This window comes from Lissotriton helveticus, chromosome 12 (assembly GCF_964261635.1).
Source record: "Lissotriton helveticus chromosome 12, aLisHel1.1, whole genome shotgun sequence".
Lineage (NCBI taxonomy): Eukaryota > Metazoa > Chordata > Amphibia > Caudata > Salamandridae > Lissotriton > Lissotriton helveticus.
In genome coordinates, this window is record NC_136073.1 from 519,132,612 (window position 1) to 519,150,016 (window position 17,405).

Genomic DNA, 17,405 nt, shown 5'->3' on the forward strand with positions numbered 1-17,405 from the left:
CGGTCTGTGACCCAGGGTTCCGTGTAATGAGAGTAGGTATGGGACCGTCTGTCTTTGGGGCTGGTCTATTCATGCTGTTCTTAAAAAGGGAGAGGAACTCCGGGTTATCCACCCCAGGATTACGTCTTCGGGAAGTGAGTCTACCACCCCTACCTTTACTGTACATGGCCCTTTGTCTGTTGGTCGTATGGTTACCTGTGCCATGGGGTAGGGTTTAACATCCCCATGTACACAACGTATGTGGACTACCGTCCCAGGGACGTACTGGTTAGGGAGGATAAAGCGTTCTTGGACCACTGATTGCCGACACCCTGAATCTAGAAGGGCTTTTACTAAGTAGCCATTCATCCTCATACTTACATAAAAGGAGGCTCCCATCTCCGCGGAGTAGAGAACCGTTTTGGGAAGATAACCCACTTCCATAGGTTCTTCTGTTGATCGCTTCCTGGGGCATAAACGGGCTATGTGGCCCCACTCGCCACATTCAAAGCATTGCGGCCCACGCATGAGAGGAGAGTCCATTCTAGGCTGTCGGGGTCTCACAGGATCCAACTGAGGTTTTGGTTTCCTTTCCACTTTGGCGGGAGCCGGATGTTTATTGCCTTTCTCATGGTCCCATCCCAAAGTTCCTGGCTGTGCCCTTGCATAATTAGCCACCATCTCAATGGCCTGTTCTATGGAGAGCCCCGAGTGTTGCCTCAGCCATCTTTGTGAGGCATATGGTAGTGCCTCCATGAACTGTTCCAGGTAAATCTTGGCCATAACTTCTTCCTTAGTGCTGGCTTCTGGTTTTAACCACTTGTCTCCTTTCTGGTGAAGAATTGGCTTGGTAGTTTGGTCTGCCCTGTTCCCATGATGCACTGGGCCAGGGACAGACTAATTTGCATATAGCCAGGTTCTGAGCTGGGATGGGGCAGTGAGCTAAATAACGGTGATGGATCAAGCCCTGATCTTTGGACTGGGTAAGAGTGGTCTGCTTAATTCAGACACTCTGTTCATCACCACCCCCTTTTCTGAATTGCAGCCATTTTAAGGCAAAAAAATAAGGTTTTAGGGTTCTCGCCTGGGGTTCCTCATTCTTTTTGGAAGCGGACCCTGTAGTCCTCAGAATCAAGTCCTAGGTGATCGAGTATTACTTCTTTGATTAAGTGGTAGGGAGCATTTCCAATGGGGTTAGCCACCTGATAGGCGAATTGCGCCTCTCCCGTTAACAATGGGGCTAGAAAGAAGGGCCACTTCTCCTCTGGCCATCCCAACGCTCTGGCAGCCCGAAATCCCAGAGGAGTTTGGGATGTGTATTCTACCCTCTACAGGTACTGACACTGTTGGAGGCATCGACACAGATGGAGGGGATACGCTTTTCTGGAGGCTTTCGATTTGGGCCGAGATGGTGTTTTGAAATAATTCTCGTTCTGCCTGTGCAGAGGAAAGCTGTCTCTCGACTGCCCACTCCAGTTTTTCTTGCCCCTTTATGATGTGCTGTATTAGGGCATCCATCTCGGTGTTACAGATGGGCTGTGATGGAAATCCCACTTCTGACACCAGTTGTAAAGGGGCTGCGGGGGCAGGAGTAACTAATTCAGAGGCTTTGATTAATGCTTTAGGAGATGGTTTTATTTTTATATAAGCTTTCCGTCTCCGGCTTGTTAGTCTTTCACGGGCAAAAGCTGCAGGGTCCGTCTTGATATTGTTCAGGGACGCCAGACTGGTAATCCCGGGATTACAGGTGGGATACTCCGTCGGGACCAGAAAGCAAAAGAGAAAATAAGGACAGAAATTAAGGGGGTGTCCGGGTCTTAGTACGGCGAGGGACCGGGAGTGGGGGGAACCAAGTGAACGAGTGCTATACACACGTTAAACTGCTGTGCTCATAGTGCTTGTGAGGAGGAAAGGGTTTCGAGAGACTGTACACGAATTTTACACTATGTACATGCGGGCTTCTGCGCGGCAGACTGGTTACGCAGTCCCACCCAACCCGCAACCTTGCCCCGTACCTGTTCAAGCCACGCTCCTCCTGTGGGAGCGTGGCGGGGCAGCTCGTGAAGACGTTGGCCTCCTGGCTTGATGGTAACGCCTCGGCAGTCCTGAGCCTGGTCCGTCTCGTCTTCTTCCTCCACGACCTTCGGTTTCTCTCCTCTTCTCCGTTCACCGTCACCTTCTTCTTCCTCCAGGGAAACGCCGTCCGTTGACTTCCTGGTGACTCCCCCTTTTGACGAACTTGACGCGATGACGTTCGATAGGGGAGGAGTCTCGTCGTTGTGGAATCCCCAATTAAAGGATCCATGTTCTCTCTCTTCATCGTAGCTCCATAGGGGCTCTGTATCCTGTTGCCATTCGTCGTCGAGATATGGATTATCATGCTGGTGAGAGGAGACAGAAGCGGGACATCTGACCACCAATCACCTACACGGTGCTGTTCCTCCACGGAATGTCTCTCCCTGCAACACACTGCTACTGGCCGAATGCACAACTTTGTGGAAACTGTTCTAATTTACCTATTTGGCAAAGATGCATTCACGGCAGGCTTTGTGGTGGAGCGCGTGCACTGGTCCCTGGGACCTAGGCCTAATCCGGGTTGCCCTCCCTGACCAATCATAGCCCGCATTATGAACTTCAAGGACCGGGACACTGCGCTCCGTATCGCACGTGAACGTGGAGAAACAATATGGCAGGGCTCCAAACTGTTGCTATTCCCTGACTTCACCATCATGGTTCAAGAGGCCAGACGGAAATATAACGGCGTGAAGGCCACTCTGAGAAACCTCGGGTTGAAATACGGGATGCTGTTGCCAGCAAGACTCAGAGTTGAATTCAATGGAAAGACCCGCATCTATGACAATTCCACAGAAGTACAGTAATTTTGCCATAAGTTCAAAACCAGTAATGCTTGGGCTAACGATAAACACAAACTCTCGCCATCACATAATGGATCTGACGCCAGCATCGATTTGTTCTCGGGCTCGGGGCATGGATGAAGCCTCATATAACCTCTTCTGTTAGCTAGGGTTTAAAATGTATGGGACATAGTTATGCTAAATTACAGTTCATTGCCCTATAGCAGATTGAGCGTTGCCTCTCCCCCCTGGTGATCACCGCCTAAGCGTTTCTTTGATATGTTATTGCATCTTTGCTTAGATCTGTTTTTGGTAATATTGTTCCGCCTGGAACACTGTTTCAATTCGTTAATGGGAAGATTGCCTCTTGGTAGGATATGGGAGGCTGGGTAGGGGGTGGTGGGTGGGGATTGTTTTTTGTTCATTTTCATTGTACAAGTCACACAATTTAATGCAGTCAGGAATAATAGGCATTTTCGAATGTTGCAGGATAGATGGAATATGTCAACATTTGTATGGCTCAAATAAGCCATAACGCTGCCCCCTCGGAGCTGTCTGTGGCTACATGGAACATTTGCGACCTAAATGACACCCTCAAGAAACGTCAAGTTCTCCATTACCTACTTCGGCACGGCAAAGATATTGCTTTTCTACAAGAGACCCACATGGCCCAAACTGACCCAAACCGCTTTGTGGCAAGTTGGGGCATGACCAGATACTTCGCTAATTATAGCAATTATGCGGGAGGCAAGGCCATCCTTATACATAAAAGGGTCCCCTTTTGCTTTTAATCACACAAAGACAGTGAGGGCAGATACATGGTGGTACAGGGCACGCTGATGGGACACAAAGAGACATTGGTCTGTATTTATGGTCCTAACATTGACTCCCCTGATTTTTATTATTATCTACTTTCCCTTCTCATACAGCTTGGTCCGACATTTTTATTAATAGGCGCCGACTTTAATATTACGCCTGATCCAGCCTTGGGCAGTACTTCTAGTGCTCCAGATCCCAAACCCCGCGCACGCAGGGCCCTATACTCCTTAAGGGAACAATTCTCTTTAATTGATGTAGTTCGTGCCCACAGCCCTCAGCACGCAGATTACACGCAGTACACCGGTTCCCACAACACGTGGACACGAATAGACTACCGGTTGGCTTCCCCTAGTATATATAATTGGTGCTGTTCTACACAAACACTCCCAGAAACATATTCTGACCATTCCCTGGTACTACTAAGACTGAAAATACCTCGGCCTGAGGGTTTTGAAAGACAGTGGCGGTTCCCGAATCGAGCATATGAAGACAATGTATTCCAAAATGACATTCGGGAGGCAATAGGGGAGTATTTTGCAATCAATACTGGCTCTGTGGACTCAGCAGCAATACTGTGGGAAGGCTTTAAAGCCTATTTAAGAGGTGTATGCCTATCCAAACATGCAGGAGTATTACGGGACCTACATAGAACTTTATCTCAAATAGAAATGGACCTCAAGACTCTAGATGCCCGATAGCTTTAGACACAAGGACCTTTAATTGATAAACAGCGCTTTTATCTTGTATTGCCTTTTAGTATCACAATCAAATTATTGGGACTAACTCTTCTTGCTACTTTGTTCAGAGTGGGTATTTACCCGCGAGAGTGGAGGCACCGAAATTAAGGGTTCCCTTCACTATATAGGCTTTATCATGACACAGGATATGAACATGGAGGAATTACAGAATTGGTTTAGTCTATATGTAGAAGTAAAGCAATATGTATTATGACACTAATGTTTTTTCCCTTTGTTCTCTCACTCATTCTTTATTTAAATGACGATTTATGCAACATCGTTTTGAATGTCTTTGAAGCAACATGTAGACATGAAACAATCATTTGATTGTGATACTAAAAGGCAATACAAGATAATCATTATAGTAGAATGTTTTGCTTATGATTTTATCACTTATGTTTGTTTATATTGTATATCATATACTCAATATTGTCGTTAAATGTTTTGTGAATCACTGTACATAAGTGTTTTCTGCATATAGACTTTAATGTCTCTTCTTCTTTGAATATACTAAAAAGAGGTAAAAAATTGAACAATATGTACAAATAAAGTACCAGATCAAATAAAAATAATATAGTTTGGTCAAGGGGTAATTTAAAGACGCTGAGATTTATGCAGGTCCTGGCAATTTTTTCTTGTTGAAGATATATATATGTATATATATATATATATATATATATATATATATATATATATATATATATATATATATATATATATATATATTACCTACTGGCGGTTGCCAGTAGGTATATATAGTTAGGATTTTTTCCCTATGGGATTTTTGAAAATTCTATGTCTAATAACTTTGGCGTTTGTGGACGGAATTGGCTGAAATTCTCTGGAAAATGGAACATTTTGTTTCCGAGCAGCCCCTGGAAATTTGGTGGTGGTTCGTCAAGGGGGGGCCGAGAAAAAAGGGGGGTCCCAAAACGTGTTTTTAACATTGAGTTTTCCATAGGGCGGTTGGCCTCACTTTTAGCCCGAACGGCTGAATGGATTTGCACGAAACTTGGCAAAATTGTAGGGACTGGTAGCCCGATGTGCCTTTGCTAGGTCTCAATATATGTGCTCAGTGGATTTTGAGAAATTAACGTTTAAAAAAGATATATATCTGTAAGCGCGCTCTGGGCAGCGCTCCGGTTCGCGGACTTTACGCGTACCGGAACTTCGCGTAGCGAAGCTGATTGGCTCTCCGGTGTCTGTCAACATTCTAAACAGTCCGGAGCGGCCGCCATCTTGTCTCTCGGTAGGATTGAGAGACAAGAGGAGGCCAAAACAAAGGGGGAAATGACCATAAGGGGGCATAGTATATCCTCCCTGACCCCCTAGGTTTAATGTGGAGGCTTTAAAAGGGCCCCGCGGGGCAAAAAAAATAATATTTTTTTTGTTTTTTTGCGTGGGTAGCGCCCGGTTCGCGAACCGGGAAGCGTTCTGGGCAGCGTACTATAATGAAAAATGAATGATAGACTTTTCAAATACTGTATGTTAATTGATTGTTGGTTTTGTTGATTATTTTTTAATTTTTTTATTTTTTAAGCAATTATTTATTATTGTGATAGTGTTTCAAAATTTAATAACATTTCTAACATTTAACTAGTTTATGAATTACATATAAAAATGATTAAAGACTCAAACAATTTTTTAATATTACATACAATTTTATTTTTCAGATTGTTTTTCAAAATTTAATAGAACGTCTAGCATTTGACTGTCCGATATGTCCTCTTGTTGAGTGAACATAAGTTCCCACATTTGACCGTCATCATAATGGAGTAAATGATCGACAGATTCTACACATTGAAGTAATTCATAGTCCCGTGACTCATCCATGAATTCTAAGTCATCAATGGGTTCCATAACTTGTTCATTGTTGCTGTCCAGAATAATTTCGAAGGAAACATTCTGCTCACCTTCCATTTTATTGCTGTAATTTGCATAAAAAATAAATATATCAGTAGTGATAGGGCACTGTTGGGTTTAAGTTCAGACAGGTACTTGTGAGTTTATAACAGAGAAGTAATCTATGGGCACTGTATGGTTTCAGGCGTGAAGTAGTACTATTAAAAAGTGCCTGTGAAGAAGCCTAAGTAAATTCATAATTATACCACAGAAACATAAATCAATCCATAATTATAATAAAGAAGCCTTTCTCAATGTCTAACTCTTACAGAGGGATAGTATATAACTATCTGAAAATGTTTTCAAATTTATAAAATAATATCTCACCTTCTAAAAACAAGTTTAAGTTGTGAGTGAAAATGATCTTGCAATGTAATTCAGGAAGTAGTAGTCAAAATGGCTGTGTTTCTCTCTCTTTCTTTATATATATTCAGGTACATAACCAATCAAATGTCAGGTAAAAAAAGTAGAAAATGAAAGTAACATTTTAATTGGTTGTCAATTCCAACACTTCAGATGTGTTTTGAGAAGTAATTTACCTCAGGGTAATTAGAGAGGTCTACAGGCTAAATGGCTAAATGGAATTCCAATCAAATTTGTGAAAATGGTAGGGATTGGTATGTAGTATGAGCTAATCTATATTTGGTGAAATTGTCTCCAGTTGCTTTTCTGTAAACTACTTTCCCACCTTTTTTGATGGTGCGCTTCCCAGGGAGCGACCCGGTACGCGAATTGGTGAGCGCCCCGGTTCGCGAACCTTAAGCGTTACGGGAGTCCACCATTTTGTGTTTCGGTCGAATTAAGATACAAGATGGAGGGCAAATAATGTTCAGAATGGGTAGAAGGGGGCACGGTAGACTTATTTTGACCCCCTAGGTTTTCTGAGGGTGGCTGAGGAGGCTTATATGTGCGAAAAAAAAACATTTTTTTTAAAAATTTCGCGAGGTTAGCTCCCGGTTCGCGTACCGGGAAGCGCCCCAGGGAGCGTACTTTGTTGAAAATTAGTGAAAAATGTTAGAGTAAAATAATAATTGTGAGTGATCAGATGTAGGGTAGCTCTGAGAAGAGCTTTTGGGTTTATGGTACATTTAGGTACTTATAAGTAGGTACCAATGCACAGTCTTAAATTCAGAATGAAAATTCTGTTGCCCTCATCTGAGAAGTGAACTCCATCTCCTCTGTAGATATCTTGCATGTAGTAACGCAAGTTATTGTTGTACAGGGAGCCCATTCCATGGTCTCTCATGTAAGCTGAAACAGATTTGTTTACATGCTTCCTCGACTTCTCAATTTGTGGACAAAATTGGTTTGACCACCTCCATTTCTGTCTTTGGCATATATTTGAATATACTAAGGCAGTTTGAGGAAAAAGTGCCATCAATTGCTCAAAGGTGTCCTTTAAAAGCATTTCCAGACCTACCCCAGTCAAAGTGCCCAAATCATTACCTCCACAGTGCACAATTAACAGGTCAGGTTTTGGCAAATGCATAAAGGTTTTCACCAATGGTATCAATTGGTGACATTTTAATCCTCTGTGGCCAAACCACTTAATTTCCACATCTTGTAAATTGAGGTTAGGTAAATTTCTGTTCTCAGCATACCTGTGAGCCCAGTGGATATAACTATGTCCAACAATCCAGACAGAAAACATGGTGAGAGAAGGTTCTGCTGCAGTCAGATGAAGTGTGGCAATGAAATGGCAGTTGAAAAAATGAGAGTTTAAAATGAAAAAAACTGTGGAGTTTCTGTGTTAATGAAGCAGTAACAGTGATTGGTGGATTTTGATTGCTGAAAACAGAAAGTTAGGGTGCATGGATGATTTCTTTGAAAGATGTATTTTGAATGGTCAATAAAAAGTCATTAAATGAAAGATTGCAGTGGATACGCAGGTGCACTGAGAGTTCAGAGTTCAATTGCAACATTGTTGTGTGAACTTGCAAACACCAGAGGTCTTCCAAGAGGTGGTTGCCATGCAGAAAAGGCATGAAATGGCAGAGGGGGGAAGGGTTTTCATTTGAAAAAAAGTGAGGGAAGAGTTTTGATTGGGTGACATGAGAGATATGTGTGAAGAATTACAGCATTTCTGTGCTTTTGATAGCTGCAGACTCTGGAGTGCATACCTTTTGCTCTGCTGAAGACAAATTGGTGTGTTTCTGAGACTGTTTTCAAAATCAAAGTATTTGCTAAGGTGAGAAAATATTTCTTTAATTTAGATAGAGAATAGTGTGCTTTAAGGAGAAAATTATGAAGAAAGTTGTGTTTTTCAAATGTTGCTATGTCTCAAGTGTTTTACAAATAGATTTTGTTTCTTTGAGAAAATGTAATTGGAGAAAATGTGAAGTATGAGTACTGACAGGGTGTTTTTCTGCATAGGAGCTGTGGGAGTCTTTTCAAATTATGACTTGAAAATCGTTTTTGAGGAAAATGAATGGTTATAATATTTCTGACAATGACATAATGGTGTATGCTTCTTTATAATGCAATTGACTGTCTCTGATGTTATTTTTCCCATTTTAATGTAAGACCTTTCTCTGTGGCGCAAATTGCTTGTAAATATGCTCCCACCTGTGCATGGCAAATTTAGATTTTGAATGTTTGTGTTACATAGCCATGTTAAAAGTGATACAAACATGCTGCAAAGGCAATAAAAAAATGCTTTTATGTGTCTTAAGGACATTTTAAGTAATTTTCCCATGTGCAGTGTTTTGAAATTATCATTTGAAAATCGTTTTTGGGGAAAAGGAATTGTTTTTAAATTTATGACAAGGACATAATGGTGTATGCTTCTTTATAAGGCAATTGACTGTCTCTGATGTTATTTTTCCCATTTCAATGTAAGACCTTTCTCTGTGGCGCAAATTGCTTGTAAATATGCTCCCACCTGTGCATGGCAAATTTAGATTTTGAATGTTTGTGTTACATAGCCATGTTAAAAGTGATACAAACATGCTGCAAAGGCAATCAAAAAACGCTTTTATGTGTCTTAAGGACATTTGATGTCATTTTTCCCATATTACATTAAAAGAACTTTCTCCGTGGGGCACATTCCTTGTAAATATGGTTACACTTGTGCATGGTAAATTTAGATTTTGACTGTTTCAGTTACATAACCATGTTAAAAGTGACCCAAAAAAATTGCAAAGGCTTTCAAAAAACACTTTCATGTGTCTTAAGGACATTTTAAGTCATTTCCCTGTGGGCAGTGTTTTCAAATTATGACTTGAAAATCGTTTTTGAGGTAAAGGAATGTTGTTAAATTTTATGTGCGCCATATGCCCCCAAATTTCTTTTTCAGGGGTGCAGCAGGGTGTTCTTGAGACACCCCTGCACCTTTGGAAAATTTCCTAATTTGCGATGAGCTAATTGCTAATCGCAAATTGCACCTTCATTCCTATGGGCATCCTGGCCCATGGAAATGAATGGGTAATTTGCAATTAGCAATTTGCTCATCGCAAATTAGGAATGGTAAAGAATCGCTATTTATTCCTTAAAATTCGCTATTTTGGAAATGCAAAATAGTTTGATGATACATATGGCGGTTGATCTCTAACAAGATAAGAAGCTTAGGGATACATTTATGATGACTGGCGCAATGAAGTGGACATCACTTACTTCATTGGTAGAGCTTTACATGTATTATCTCCTCTGTATTCTTCATCAAGCGTAACTTTAATCTGCAATCCTGAGTAGGCCTCACCTTAAACAAACCTCTGGATAGGCCACACCTTATCGTCATCATGAATTAATCATTTAAAATGCTAGGGACAGATTTATGATAGGTGTATGCCTCTTTTGCGCCACTTACAAAACACTGCCCATGGGGAAATGACTTAAAATGTCCTTAAGACACATGAAAGTGTTTTTTTAAAGCCTTTGCAATTTTTTTGGGTCACTTTTAACATGGCTATGTGACTCAAACAGTCAAAATCTAAATTCACCATGCACAGGTGGGAGCATATTTACAAGGAATGTGCTCCATGGGGAAAGGTCTTATAATGTAATATGGGAAAAATGACATCAGAGACAGTGAAATGCCTTATAAACAAGCATACACCATTATGTCCTTGTCATAAATTTACAAACCATTCCTTTTCCCTAAAAACGATTTTCAAATCAAAATTTGAAAACACTGCACATGTGGAAATGACTTAAAATGTCCTTAATTCAAAATTTGCTATTCCTTACTTTGCGATTGCACTGAAGGATTTGCAAATTTTGCGATTCCTTAAATGCAATGTATCAAACAAAAAATATGTAAAAAATGACATTAAGGATTTGGAAACTACCACCAACTTCTAGTTTGTGGTAATTTGCGAATTCTTTTCAAAAAGCTTTTTTTCCAAAAAACAAAAGGTGCCATATGACGCCAATACATGCCCTTAGGGCATGTATGTGCGCCATATGCCCCCAAATTTCTTTTTCAGGGGTGCAGCAGGGTGTTCTTGAGACACCCCTGCACCCTTGAAAAAATTCCTAATTTGCGATGAGCTAATTGCTAATCGCAAATTGCACCTTCATTCCTATGAGCCTCCTAGCCCATGGAAATGAATGGGTAATTTGCAATTAGCAATTTGCTCATTGCAAATTAGGAATGGTAAAGAATCGCTATTTATTCCTTAAAATTCGCTATTTAGGAAATGCAAAATAGTTTGATGATACATATGGCGGTTCATCTGTAACAAGATAAGAAGCTTAGGGATACATTTATGATGACTGGCGCAATAAAGTGGACATTACTTACTTCATTGGTAGGCCTTTACATGTATTATCTCCTCTGTATTCTTCATCAAGCGTAACTTTAATCTGCAATCCTGAGTAGGCCTCACCTTAAACAAACCTCTGGATAGGCCACACCTTATCGTCATCCTGGATTAATCATTTAAAATGCTAGGGACAGATTTATGATAGGTGTATGCCTCTTTTGCGCCACTGTGCGTCACTTTTATGATGCAGCGGCGGTGCAAAAGATTTGCTATGAGGCGACAAAATTACAAATTGATGCATTTAGGCAGATGTGTCATGGTGTAAAAAAAACGTGCCACATGAAACCGATGCAGCAGTGATGCAAAAGATGCACCATGTTGCAAGACAGGCCTCACTTGGGGCCATATGTATCAAGATAATTAGCATTCGCAAAGATCAAAATTCTGCAAATTTCGGCCTTTGCGAATGCTAATTAGACAAATGGTATGTATCAAACAAGTTTGATGCAAAATAAGGAATAGCAATATTTGCTATTCCTTATTTTGCGATTGCACTGAAGGATTTGCAAATTTTGCGATTCCTTAAATGCAATGTATCAAACAAAAAATATGCAAAAAATGCCATTAAGGATTTGCAAATTACCACAAACTTCTAGTTGGTGGTAATTTGCGAATTCTTTTCAAAAAGCTTTTTTTCCAAAAAACAAAAGGTGCCATATGACGCCAATACATGCCCTTAGGGCATGTATGTGCGCCATATGCCCCCAAATTTCTTTTTCAGGGGTGCAGCAGGGTGTTCTTGAGACACCCCTGCACCCTTGGAAAAATTCCTAATTTGCGATGAGCTAATTGCTAATCACAAATTGCACCTTCATTCCTATGAGCCTCCTAGCCCATGGAAATGAATGGGTAATTTGCAATTAGCAATTTGCTCATTGCAAATTAGGAATGGTAAAGAATTGCTATTTATTCCTTAAAATTTGCTATTTAGGAAATGCAAAATAGTTTGATGATACATATGGCGGTTCATCTGTAACAAGATAAGAAGCTTAGGGATAGATTTATGATGACTGGCGCATCACCAGGGATGTGCCAGTCATCCTGCGCCGCTGTTCCGCCACCCATGGTGTGCTGCATTTACAATGCGGCGCAGCATGGGGCAAAAATGGCACAGATGCGTGACGTATCTGTGCTGTAAAGGTGGCGCATTGCTGGAGTTGTATCGCAAGTGCGATGCAGCTCCAGCAAGGCTCAGGGGTGCCCCATCTCCACAATGTTGCGTCAAGACCTATGCCTGCTTAAAGCAGGCGCAGGGTTTTGACGCAGCTTTCTCCTATCTGATTGTAAATGCGGCACACCATGGGTGGCAGAGCAGCGGTGCACGTTAACTGGTGCATGCCTGGGGATGTGCCATTTAACATAAATCTGCCCCTTTACATTTAAGTATGTGCAGGGGACACAGAGTCGGTAAGGCTTATCCAAGGTTAAGAAGAGATGAGTCCTGTTCACTGAAAAATTAGACATAGGCTTCACCTGCTCAGCATCGCTGGACATGGCTAAATAATAGCTGCAAAATGTTACTCTTGTTAAACAATTTTACTATTATAATCTCTGAGATTTGTCTCTTACTCTGCAACATCTCATTGTTGTTATCTTTCTTTAAAGATAAAGACAACATCAACATGAGCGATAATCTGCAATCAGTTGATTTTGACCTCATCATTGAACTTGTAATTGAAACATCAGTGGATGTTGATCCCTTGGATGATTTAAATCCTGAGGATGAAGAAGAACGTGATGAGGATGCAGATTTCTCCGAATTATATGACATAGGGTGGGAAGCTGACCTGCTTGATCCTATGGAACTATAAACATTTATTTTTAAAATTTATAATAAATAAAAAGTAAAAATGTAAACCGTTTAATTTAAAAATAAAGACACCTTCAAAAACAGGTTATGTGTAGTGTCTTCAATAAAATATTAAAATATGCTCATAAAATTAGATCAGATTCACATATAAGATAGCACAGGTAACATGAATATAAATTCCATTTCTTTTCTGCTATTTCTGTATTCTAAAATTGCCATGCACTAAAAAATCTTATATGTAAAAATGTAAAGTAGTGTTTTAAGTTTTTGATTACTGTTATTGATGTACTGTTGGGTAATAGTGGTTAATAACATTTTTTAATATATTTTACCACAGATTCAACTGCAGATCATTTCAACATTTCACCATGCCAACGAAAGAAAGACTGAGAAAGGCTGCAAAACGTCAAAGACAGCAGGTGATTGAAAAAAAGCAGCAGTCCTCTAACAAAAAGATTTGTCAAGTCAACAAGAAAGCACCGGGTAAGAGTACAAAAACATTCATAAGAAATATTTGCAGTAAAAAAAATAATACTACAGAAAATGTTTCAGTCCAGAAAAAGAGAAGCAATTCAAATGGAAAGGAAAGGCCAATCAAAAATGTTACTGCTAGAGCAAGAGATAACTCTGTGCATGATAGTAGAAGGAAACAACAGTTTAGGGACATTCGTAAACGAATGTTCTGCAACAGGATAATTGGCATTTGTTAAAAAATATTAAGAAAGGTCAACAGAAAGTGGTTTTTTATAAGAGAAAAAAAAAAGTTGAGAAAGTTATTGATCAGGCATTTGAAATTAAACGTAAGTTATTTATTTTGATAATCAATAGAATTAGGAAGCTAAACAAGGCAATTTATGATTTCAAAAGAAATAGTAGATGGAAGAGAATAGTTAATCGTAGTAATTTTTGTGAAGTTTTTTCTGGAGTATGGATGCATAGTTCAAGCTGTGAGGCATTTTTTAATGAGGAGAGTTATTTCCAGGATAATGATTTGGTGCATGAAGTTGACACCAGTGGTCGTGCTTATGAAGTGAAAGATGGTTGTCCAGTTGAAAAAGAAAAACTTGTGACAACAGAGGCAGAAGAGGTGTTAGGTAATGAGGTTTTAGGAAGACGTGCTAAGGGTCCTGTGTACACCTGGAAGTGTAGTAGTATTTGCAGTGTGCGACAGGATTCCATCAATTTGCTTTGTGATTTTGTACGGTCATTTAATAAGAAAAGTTTGAAGCAGAAAATAAGGTTGTTGCAAGAATTAGATCCTTGCAGAGTGAGAGAAGTGACAGGTTTGCATGGTCATTCACTGGCTTGTCTTTCCAGGAGAGTATGCCAGAGTGTTTTTCATCATTTCAGGACGCTAGCAGTGCATCATAATAAAGTGAGGAAATTAGTTAGAATGTTGTATTATGCTAAGAGTCCAGCAATTATGCTTAAAAAATTATGTGCTGCTCTTTTGCATGGTTCTGAAATAGATGTGAAGAATATATGTGAAGAAATTGAGTTTTGTTACTTTGGAAGTAAAGAGGAGAATGTTGAAATTGACCAAGAAGAAGCGGGTAATGTGGAAGATAGTGTACAGGTTTCCAGTACAGATAATTTCCAGAGGGAAATTGCCACGTTTCAGGTCAAATCAAGTGAGAGGCCAAATTTCACTTGTGTGTGTTGTCGACGCACTTATTATAAGAATCAGACTAAGTTAGTGGATTTATATGCAAAAAGTGAAAGGGAAAATAATAGTGAATGGAAGGATTTCGCAACATACTTGATGGTAGAAAATTGTTTTGATTTGGGATTGGATCAACGTGTGTGTACTTATTGTTGTTGCAAATTAAATCAAAACCAGATGCCTGCTAGAGCAGTTCATAATAATCTGGAATTGGTTGAGATTCCTTCTGAATTGAAGGATTTAAATACTTATGAATCTATTTTGATTCAAAGTATCCATCCCTTTCAGGCTATTGTAAGAATGGAGCCAAAGACAGGGAAATTGCCTCCATCAGATTTACAGAGAGGATTAAAGGGAAGAGTTGTTTATTTGCCTCTAGATTTGAAGAAAAACATTAACACAATTGGAGTAGAAAAAGTGGACGAGGAACCTCTGGTTATCTTAGTTAATGGGGTTCAGACAAAGAATAAGAAAATATGGCAAGATTTAGTAGATGTTAGGAAAGTTAAAAAGGCAACATTGTATTTGAAAAAAAATAATAAATACTATAAGAATGTATATGTTGCAGAAGAGGAAGTAAGTGAGGAAGAGGATAGCGATTTGTGTGCTGGTCAAATTGAGAAAGTAGAAACTTCTACTAGTGAAGAAATATATGAACATTATAGTGTTCATCCTTTGCATTCCAAGGAAGTCATGGGGAATGCTATTGAGTTGTTTCAAATGAAACAAGCCAAAGAGAGTCCCATTAGTGTTTGGGAGGAAAGTTTGGAAGCTCGGTGTTTCCCACAGCTTTTTCCAACAGGTCAGGGAGGAAGATATGATGAGCGACCTCATCAAATTCCTGCTTCTGAATACCGGACTTTGCGAATGTATGCAGGAGATGCTAGGTTTCGACAATGCATTCCTTATTTGTTTCATCTCCTGTTTGAAAGCGATCTGTCTGGACTGTCATATGCAGTGAACCACATCTTGAAAAGTGGTATACACATGCAAAACATCTCGGCAAGTGACTTTATGGATAAAGTCAATGTCCAAGACAGTATTTTGGATTCTCACCTGATTAATCTCATGGCGTGTCAGCGTGGTACTAATGAGTACTGGTACCGTCGTCATGGTGATTTAAAATGTATGCTGAGGAACTTAGGTACTCCCACATAGTTCCTCACTCTGAGCTGTGCCGAGTATGGCTGGGAAGACTTACTTGAATTTCTACGAGAGGCAAATGCTAACGTAGAAAACATCGAATTCAAGACACCCGGAGAACTGTGCTCTTTGGATCCAGTCAATGTATGTAGGTACTTCAATCATAGATTTGAAGCTATGATGTCTTTCATCATGAATAAGAAGAATCCACCTCTTGGAGAGGTGTTGGATTTTTTCTGGAGAAAGGAGTACCAAGCAAGAGGTGCTCCTCATATACATATGTTGCTGTGGATCAAGGATGCACCTAAATTTGGAACGGATCCAGAAGACTCACTGATGAGTTTTATACAACAGTATTCTACGTGTGCTGTTCCAAACGCAAAGGAGAAGAAAAGCCTAAGAGAAAAAGTTCTGCGTTTCCAAAGCCATCGATGTGGAAAGTACTGTCGTCGTAAATTCCGAAACAAGGACAAGTTCTACACCAAATGTCGTTTCGGTTTTCCACGACCGGTGATTTCTAAAGGAAGAGTAAACAGTTTGATGTCTTCGCTGCGACATAATGTGATGAAGAAATCACCTAAAAACACATACAATTTGAAGAGGAACGAAGAGTCCAAGTACATCAACGACTACAACCCGGTGATTTTGTCCATGTGGAATGCTCACATGGATATACAGTTTGTGGCTGATACCTGTATGGCTGTGGCTCGGTATGTGACGTCTTACATCACCAAAAAAGAGAAGACAGAATTGAAGGATATGTGGGAGGACATTTCCCATGAAAAGAGCCTCAGCAAGAAGTTGTACAGTTTCAGTCTGAAGATGTTGCCGCATCGAGAAATCGGAGCGTACGAATGTTCTGACCGGTTGTCTTCAGCAAGTCTCTATGCCAAGTCCAGGAGTATCATTTGGGCGAGTCTTGGTCTTGCTGCAACGCGTAATCGAGTTCTCAAACCTGTGCGGGAAATTGAGTATTTGGCGGAAAAGGAGCCAAACAGTACCGACATTTTGAAGACCAACATGTTGGATACATATTATCCAAATCGAAGTATTCACCTCGAGAATGTTTGTCTGTATGAGGTTCTTCAAAATTACATATTCAAGAGGAACATCAAAGAAGATACTGAAAAAGGAGTGTATGCTGTAATAGGAAGTGAGGGATGTCTGGTCAAGCAAAGAAAATGCCACTTGGTAAACCATCGAAAATTGAGTGGCGAATCTCCTGAAAAAAAGGAGTTTTTCTATTTAGCACTTTTGCAACTTTTCAAGCCTTGGCGTGCAGAAGAGGAACTGCTTGGAGATTTTCTCTGTTACGAAGACTCTTTCAATGCCGCCAAGGAGACCATAGAATGTCCTGCTTTTCCCAAATATGTACAAATGTTGAATGCGGAAATTGAGCAGGAAGCAATGATTGCAGCCGAGATTGCCAGAGACAGTTCTCAGGACAGTCAGAGTTCTGCTTCATTGAGTCAGGATCCACTAGGAGGACCTGTTATCGAAAATGAAGCTGCCACTGCTATGAATGAAGTGGAAAGAGCCATGGCACATGCTCAGGAGGATGCGGTTAACTTAGAAGAGTTGGAAAGACAACTCAACGTTGAGCAGAGGAAAATATATGACGAAGTTACCATGCAAATTGATCATGGATTAAGTCATGACAAGAAAGAGTGTTCATGTACGTCGTTGAAGCCTGTCCGACTGTACGTGAGTGGAGAAGCGGGAACTGGAAAAAAT